Here is a 9,211-nt window from a genome sequence, read left to right as displayed (position 1 = left end):
GACATTTTGTTTCTTCGTGAATCTGGGGAGAGGTGAAATCACGCGCGATGCCTTTTTGATGGAACACGGAAAATATAAGTGGTAACATTGTGCTGCAATACAGCAAGCAATAATCAGTATCGCGTTTTCTGTCGTTTTTACAGTTGCCATAAAAAACTGGCAACAATCTTTTAGGTAATCATTTTGCTGATTTGGAAGCTCCTTTTTCCGTTTTAAATTGCGGTTTTTAAACCCCACCTTTAGTCCTGTCAAGTTGTTGATATGCCTTGCAAAATTTGGCGTAGGTGATTTGAAGTTTTCACCCTCATACGGTTCGAAAGATCCGAAAACCAAGTTTTGTGAACAAAATTCATTTTAGCTAAACGCTGAAAATTTCGGACTTTTTTAAGTTTTCTCAAAAAATCTCTGTGTCTTACGTTCCTAGAGAGCTTTGGCGTCTATTTTCTTTTCAAAATTATTTACATATTCGATTACTACAACTTATTTAATGCACCCAATTCCAAGGGCGCTACAGTTCTTCAAAAAATAATGATTTTTCAAATGCTCTGCAAAATCGCAAATTTCCTAGTTTTTCACAACTTTTAATTCAGTTTCTGTTTATATATAACGCGCAGTCAAATGAAAAGGTCCATTTTCACGTACAGACTTTATTATATAGACTGAATAGAGCTGCATATAATGACCATGGCTGTTGAGGCACTTATAGCATATTGGTGCTAGATGATAAATGCCCTGGAAGAAGAACTACTTGGGTTGAGTATGGAATCACTCCGTCAAAGCTTGCTGAACTTCTTCATCCGATGCATAGCGGTGCCCCCATAGGCGTTTGTTGGGTGATCCAGAAACGCGATGGTCTAGCGCTTCCCATTTCCACGACGCCAAAAGGTCCTGTGTTTGTTTGGCAACATGAGACTTGTCGTGTAACAAGACGATGCCCTTTGTGAGATTACCCCTGCGCTTATCCTTGATTGCTACCCGCAGCCGTCGGAGAACGTCGCCGTATTTGTTGGCGTTTATTGTTTCTCTTTTGGGAGGAACTCCACTAGCAGAGGCTCCTGCTTGTCGAGAACACAGTCAGCATGATGTTAACAGCAGATGTTGCGGAACGGATTCTCTTTGTTTTAGGCGACCACGCTTGCTTCCAGTGCATACTCTCACATTTGGGTTCTGACTGAAACAGTGGGCAAATGGATTCATCACCGTGAATGATTTTGGAAAGGAAATTGCCGCCCTTGTTCTGACATTGCGTCAACTGGTTCAGTGATATTTCCATTCTGTTGTGTCGCTGTTCCTCGAGAAAAATTGGGGGATCCAATGAGCACAAGCCTTCCGGTAACCAAGTCGGTTGCCCACAATGTCATGCACACTGTCACGGCCACCAATATTTGAGCACTAATGGCATCCAATGTGACCCGTCTATCAGTTTTAATGCAATTATCAATAGCAGCAACTGTCTCATCAGGAATATGATTCGTCGCCTGCCCGGATCGTGCATAATCCATCAGTGTCTCCCTGCCACCATAAAACAGCGACACCACTTACGCACTACTTTGAAACGCACTTCGCATTATACACACCCTGCGTTCTCATGTGTATTTCCACTGGAAGGACACATTCCGCGCAAGGGAAGAGTATCACACCCCGTTGTTCTTCCATGGCAACATGTGTCACTGGCACCTCCATCGCTCTGACACACGGCGCCACGTCTTACCTGGGGAAGAGAAAGGAACAGTGATACGTAACCAACCACTGCTAACGTGCACAACAAATGTAACATGAATTAAAGTGAATTAAAGCCTGCACACAGGAAGAAATGTGCAATTTTACTTTTTCAATTGACTGAACATTGTAATAGAAATATATCACATACTACGTTACATACTGCGACTGAGCATGTCACTTTGCGGTATTCAATCACTCTGGGTGTGATCAGCCTTTGGCGCACTTGAGGTGGATTAGTGGATATATTAGTCTCTTCCAACGTTTTTATCGACCAAGCCTGCCTTGAGAAGTAGAAACAGGGTAAGCAGTTGGAGCGGGTCCCAGATATCCCTCTTCTTCTGACAGTGAGTCAGACTCTTTTAGTTCGTTGATTTTGACCTGTGTTTCCTCAAAAATTTACGTAAAACTTACGTCTTATTCACTTACTTCATTTACAATATTTTAGCACGATTTCGCATTCGATTCTACTGCTGTCCTTAGAAACGAAAGATTTTTCTGCAGGAGTACATTCCGCCACAGCTGAACTTAATTGAGCACGAAACAATGTGAAGAACTGACGTAAGAGCCGGATCTCGGCTGATCACAACAGACCTCTGACCATGGTTACTCTGAGTCTAGCCTCATTTCTCAAGAGGTTTCCCATTCAAACTGTGAACTTGCTGGTACGTCCGTAATGAATGATGTTTCGCAGCATCTTTTGTGTGCTGCAACGTGGCAAAATTCAATTTGCTTATTGTTACTGACTTGGATAAGAGACGATACCGTAAATCTTCTAGAGTCTGGAAACTGCTGACGTCACTATACAATGCGGTAATAATCTGTTCAGCAGCTTCTATCATTTATGACAGGTAGCGTTTGGTTTCTCGAACATGGGAAGTGCTGACCTTAGGTGTTCATGTTTTTTAATAATGTTGCAAAACTTTATTTTTCCTTGACACAAAAATGCGGATATCATATCACGTCCACTAACTATGTGTGTGAACAGAATGTGTTCACTGTCTAACTGTAGGATGCTGTGCAAAACCATTTGTCTTCTGCACATCCCCTTCCCGACATTAGAAAAAATAAATTTTGATTCCTTGTCCTAAACCAGTCATTAGCGTACTTCCAAAATTGTCGTTTCTTGAAGTGGCAGATGTTACAATCATAAAATCAGCATCTTCTTGTGCCTGGTCCACCTCAACAATACAATCTCCAAATACCTTTTTAAAAAGTGTGAACAAACGATCTTGTTTCGTTCGTCGTACAAAAACTTCTTCTGAGGGACTTGGTTTACCATCTGTGATTCAATTACAACTTCGACCGAAGACCTACAAATTCTCTCAGGATTCTTTGTTCTACATTGCTCTCCATAGCATGGATTCTCCTTCAGATACAATAGCAAATTAAAATCAAAAATGACGTTGCAGGTAAGAGACACAGCTTAGGGCTGTTGATTTGAAAGAAACATTTCGAAACTAAGTTTATTTTCTTATAAGGTACCCTACATGAACGACAAAAAATTTATTCGGTGCATCTGAATTCACATTCTTCACAGGAACAAAGCCGTTGTAGAATGAAAACTTTGTTCCTATTCGCATGTCCTTTCCTGAGCACAAAGACCTTTGCAAAGGAGCAAGTTCTTATTTCAGAAAGGCCTGTAATTCTTCTTCATCTTGTTTCATTAAACAAATTCTTTGGAAAAGAGTTAAAATATGAACAGGATAACCTGTAGTTGTCAGAGCTTTTATAACATTGATCGCAGAAAGGAGAGTCACAACCTTGTCTTTCCTATGGAACTTCTCCATTCTGGAAATTGGGTTCAACCATTCTTTTCATAATTTTTTCGCCTCTTCATGATGTCAGCGTTGCTATATATGCTGACCATGCCGCAGAGTAAGATGTTCAGTTCCAATATGCAACTTAATATATAATTTATTTCTACTATATAAACACATAAAAGGCCGGCCGGAGTGGCCGTGCGGTTCTAGGCGCTACAGTCTGGAACAGAGCGACCGCTACGGTCGCAGGTTCGAATCCTGCCTCGGGCATGGATGTGTGTGATGTCCTTAGGTTAGTTAGGTTTAAGTAGTTCTAAGTTCTAGGCGACTGATGACCTCAGAAGTTAAGTCGCATAGTGCTCAGAGCCAAACACATACAAGGAATTAAGAAAGTAGAGAGAAAGATTATTAGAAAAAGTCAGGGACTACGATATACACGAGATGGATACAGACTGAAAACCATCGAGAGAACAGAAAAAGTATCAAACATAGAAATTGACCTCAGAAAGAGACGAATGAAGTTCTATGGACAGGTAGACAGATTACCTGAAAACAGACTAACTAAACGTCTATTGAACTATGTGCCATCCCTTTAAACATCAGTACCGTGGGTAACAGAAGTTAGGAAGGATTTGACAAAATCAAAAATTGGAATAACAAACACATCAGACAGGGATACATTCAGAAGTAAAATTGGTAAGTGGGAGTTTATTCCAAATATGGAACCAAAACTATACTGACCAAAGTGGAACGAAGGAAGAAAGAAGGCCTTTGGGCAGAAAATCAAGAAATATTGGCAAAGTAAGAAGAACCCTAAGAAATATTGAAAAATCACCTGCTTATCGTTCTCCAATAGGGAAATTCGCTAATAATAATAACAATAATAAATAATAATAAACAGATATGGAAATGAAGGTGGTCAAAACTAGGTATTTTACCATTTTGCATAAAATCTATAAAATCGCTGCTTTCTGACGAACTGTAGTGCCCTTGGTATTTGGTGCAGAATAAAATTGTAGTAATCAAAGTAGTAGATAAAATGGTTCAAATGGCTCTGAGCACTATGGGACTTAACAGCGGAGGTCATCAGTCTCCTAGAACTTAGAACTACTTAAACCTAACTAACCTAAGGACATCACACACATCCATGCCCGAGGCAGGATTCGAATCTGCGACCGTAGCGGTCGCGCGCTTCCAGACTGTAGCGCCTAGAACCGCTCGGCCACTCCGGCCGGCAAAGTAGTAGATAATTTTGTGCTCTTTTGAAAAGGAAGCAGACGCCAAGGCGCTAGCAGCCCAAGAAATTGATATTTTGTGAGCCAACTGAAAAAAATTGGAAATTTTTAAAGTTTTTTGAGTATAGGGAGTGTAACTAACGTAAATTTTTTGTTGGTAAAACTAGGTTTCTCAATCTTTCCAACTATGTTGAACGAGGTAAAAAAAATTAAATTTTCTACCCCACGTTTTACAAGGTACAGTCCTTTTCCGATATTTGACTGGATTTATTCTGCAAATCACAATGTATTTTTTGTTCTATTTACCGAAACATGTTTTGACACCAGTGTCTCATCTTCTGTGGGGCATAGATTTATTTCTGTAAAATAGCATACAAAGTTCATTGTCTAAAAATTGTAACATGCATTTCATTTACTTTGTTTCGATTGCTTACTTGAATCTATATTACTACTGAAAGTGGATCGTTACAGGTCCACTTGTTTTTATGCCTCGTATATATTGACAGCATTCCATCTGCAAAGTGGTCGTAGAGAGTGCTCTTACTTTTAAAAATACTTTTTCGTGACTAGTGGTTATGCACGTCCTGTACTTACGTCTTTCGTCCAGTTGTGCTTCTTCGGTGTGTTTTCTTTTTCTATTGTGACTATATACAATGTTTTCTACGCCTTTTTTACTTTACTCTCACCTATTATCAAACGATTTTTACACAAACACAAGATTTGAGAAAGCGTTTATGTCGCCATACTCTTAGAGACACGATACGTTATTATCGCTGCTCGCGTGTTCATCGTTTTGTCTCTGTACAGTGTGGCGTTAATTTTGAATGTTTGCTGATATCTGTCTGCTGGGTGAGAGTTTATCTGATCTGTAAGTGTGTGTGTGTGTGTGTGTGTGTGTGTGTGTGTGTGTGTGTGTGTGTGCACGCACGCACGCCACGCTTCCGGTAAGCTACCGTCCTGCTGTTTGGCGAATTGAAGAAGTTCAGCTTTATATATCGCTGTGACAAATGGCCTGTTTGTGAGGTATATGGATCCAAGTAATTGCTGCATGCAACTCTCTTCGTATTGTTCGCTCAGAAGCTGGTTGAATGGACCTCTATTTGCTGACAGCAGCAATGCCTGCAGGTTGAAATCACTGACAATTGCTGCAGTCGTCTATGTTCCCTTCCGTCAGGATATTTTTACGACCACCGATCTTCACAATCTTACATGACTCCGAAAAGTATACCATTCATTTTAGACATTCCTCAAAGATGCACCATCAAATCGGGCAACTTCACTCACACACTTTCTGTCACGATAGCTGTCATTTTGTTGTAGCTGCACGTTGACCAATCTTATTGCTCTGATTTCGGCTTTACATTGTGTCTTGCTATCTAGCAATAAAATACGCTGTGTTACCTGAGGTGTATCTCCCAAATCAACTGGCATTATGCAGCAGGGTAATAAGTGATGTCGTCAAACGAGGCACATATATGCTCCTGGAGTCTAGCGTCACAACATGCTAGTGTTATATGATGTTAGTGTGTCCACATTTTGATGTATCGGTATCCTATAGTTAACGTTCCAGGTGATGTTTTCCACAGACAGCGTTGCTACTTGCACTGGAGTATAAACTCAAATTATTCACACTGGAAGAAGGAATCGACCATGCTTCCACGTACACTATGTGATCAAAAGTATCCGGATACCTGGCTGAAAATCATTTAAAAGTTCGTGGCGCCATCCGTCGGTAATAATGCAATTCACTAAGGTGTTGGTCAACCCTTAGCCTTGATGACAGCTTCTACTCTCGCAGGAACACGTTCAATCAAGTGCTGGAACGTATCTTAGGAAAGTGCAGCCCATTATTCACGGAGTGCTGCACTGAACAGAGATATCGATGTCGTTCGGTGAGGCCAGACACGAAGATTCAGGTCAGGACTTTGGGCAGACCAGTCCATTACATGGATGTTATTCTCGTTTAACCACTCCGCTTCAGGCCGTGCATTATGAACACTTGCTAGATCGTGTTGAAAGATGCAGTCGCCATCCCCGAATTGCTCTTCAACAGTGGGAAGCGATAAGATGATCAAAACATCAATGTAGGCCTGTGCTGTGATAGTGTCATACAAAACAACAAGGGATGCAAGCCCCCTCCATGAAAAACACGACCACACCATAACACCACCGCCTCCGAATTGGCACTACATACACTGGCAGTTGACGTTCACCGGGTATTCGCCAGACCCACACCGTGCCATCGGATCGCCACCTTGTGTACCGTGATTCACCAATCCAAACCACATATTTTCCACTGTTCAGTCGTCCAATGTTTACGCTAGTTACACCAAGCGAGGCGTCGTTTGGCAGTTACCGGCGTTATGTGTGGCTTATGAGCAGACGCTCGACCATGAAATACAAGTTGTCTCACCTCTCGTCTGACTGTCATAGCACTTGCAGTGGATCTTGATGCAGTTTGTAATTCTTGAGATTATCTGCACAGATCTTTGCCTATTACACATTACTACTCTCTTCAACTGTCAGCGGTCTCTGTCGCTCAACAGACGAGGTCGGCCTGTGCGCTTTTGTGCTGTACGTGTCCTTTCACGTTTCCACTTCACTATTTCGTAGGAGACAGTGGACCTAGGGATGTTTAGGAGAGTGGAAACCTCGCGAACAGACGTATGACACAAGTGACACCCAATCACCTGACCACATTTGAAGTCCGTGAGTTCCGCGGAGCGCCCCATTTTGTTCTCTCACGCTGTCTAATGACTTCTTGGGTCGCTAGTATGGAGTACCTGGCAGTAGGAGGCACCTAATGCATCTAATATGAAAAACGTATGTTTTTGGGGGTGTCCGTATTGTTTTGATTACGTAGTGTGAACGATTTTCTTCCCCATCCATTACATCATCCGGTCTTGTGCTCCGTCTCGAAAGACCTCTATGTCGACGGGACGTTAAATCCAGTCTTCCTTGCTTTCTTCCTTCCTTCCTTCCTTCACACAAGCAGTGCACTGACACTGGGCTACACAAAAGGCAGGATGGTGACCAGAATCAGAAACATGCCCCAGCCAATCGCCGAATCACGATGTACTTTAACTTATAAATCATATTCGCTCATGATTAGAGTGTTCGCGTAATTCACAGGTTTCAGAGAGGGGATGATATATCACGTACACTGATGGGTCAAAACATGGCCGCTGCCCAAGCCGACAATGAATACAGCCTCGTGGCGTGGCGTTGCAGGCGCGTGACGCGATTCGTAAAGTATAGAAGCGGAGCAGAGACGAACGGCGAATTATTCTAGCGACGATACGGAACGAAACTGGGCATGTTCAGTGAAATATGCGATTTTGGCAACTCCCAGCGATTGGGAACGAGCAGCTAGGTAATAGCAAAGCTGGTCGGCTGTGCGAGTGTTTTTGTTGTGAGCATCAATGGAAAGTGGTTGAAAGATGGTGAAACCACTAGTAGATTGCAAGGTGTTAGACGTACATACCTCATCGCAGAATGTTGAGGTAAGAAGGTTGCCCGCTCTGTGAGATAGTATAGATGGCGATGTGTGGCAGATCTGACGGAATCAATGCCGTTGCAGACCCAAGAGTTTCGGGTTACACCATTCAGCGCTCATAGCTGTACACGGGGCCTGCAGAAGGGCAAATGACATCGTTAATTACAATTATAGTCGGCACGGGATCATCGAGATTGCACCGTGGATCGACAGAAGAGTGTCACCTGGTCGGGTACATCATGTTTGTTGCTGCACCAGTTCGATAGTCACATAAGCAGGCGAGTGGCTACTCAAGACATTCACCGGTCGCAGGCTGGTGGGTGCAGTATTATGCCATGAGAAATATTCATCTGGGATCTTATGGGACTTGAGGCAGTAATCGATAACACCATGACAGCTGTGGACCAAATGAACATTATTGCGAACCATTTACAGGCCTTCATGCTGGATGCCTTCCCCGACGGTTGCTTCTCCCAGCAGTATAACGCTCGTGTCACAAGGGCAAAATTGTGCTGCAGTAGTTTGAGGTGCATGATATCACAATTCGTGTAGATGTCTTGACCACCAAAACCACCTAATCTGGCCGGCCGGAGTGGCCCAGCGGTTAAAGGCGCTACAGTCTGGAACCGCACGACCGCTACGGTCGCAGGTTCGAATCCAGCCTCGGGCATGGATGTGTGTGATGTCCTTAGGTTAGTTAGGTTTAAGTAGTTCTAAGTTCTAGGGGACTTATGACCACAGCAGTTGAGTCCCATAGTGCTCAGAGCCATTTGAACCACCTAATCTGTATCCGATGAAACACATCTATCGGTTGCGATCGTCGCTCACACACCCTACTGGCCAGTAATTTACGGGAATTATGTAGACATCTCGTGCCAGATACCTCCATCCTGACTTGTCGTACTAGTGTCGCATATAATCGATCTTGTATTGCGTTCCAAAGGTGGACCAACACACTGTTGAAAAGGTAACGTACTGTTTTGACTGATGATGGTTCA

Source organism: Schistocerca cancellata, chromosome 1, assembly GCF_023864275.1.
Source record: "Schistocerca cancellata isolate TAMUIC-IGC-003103 chromosome 1, iqSchCanc2.1, whole genome shotgun sequence".
In the NCBI taxonomy this organism is placed as follows: Eukaryota; Metazoa; Arthropoda; class Insecta; order Orthoptera; family Acrididae; genus Schistocerca; species Schistocerca cancellata.
Note: the sequence above shows the minus strand (reverse complement) of the source record.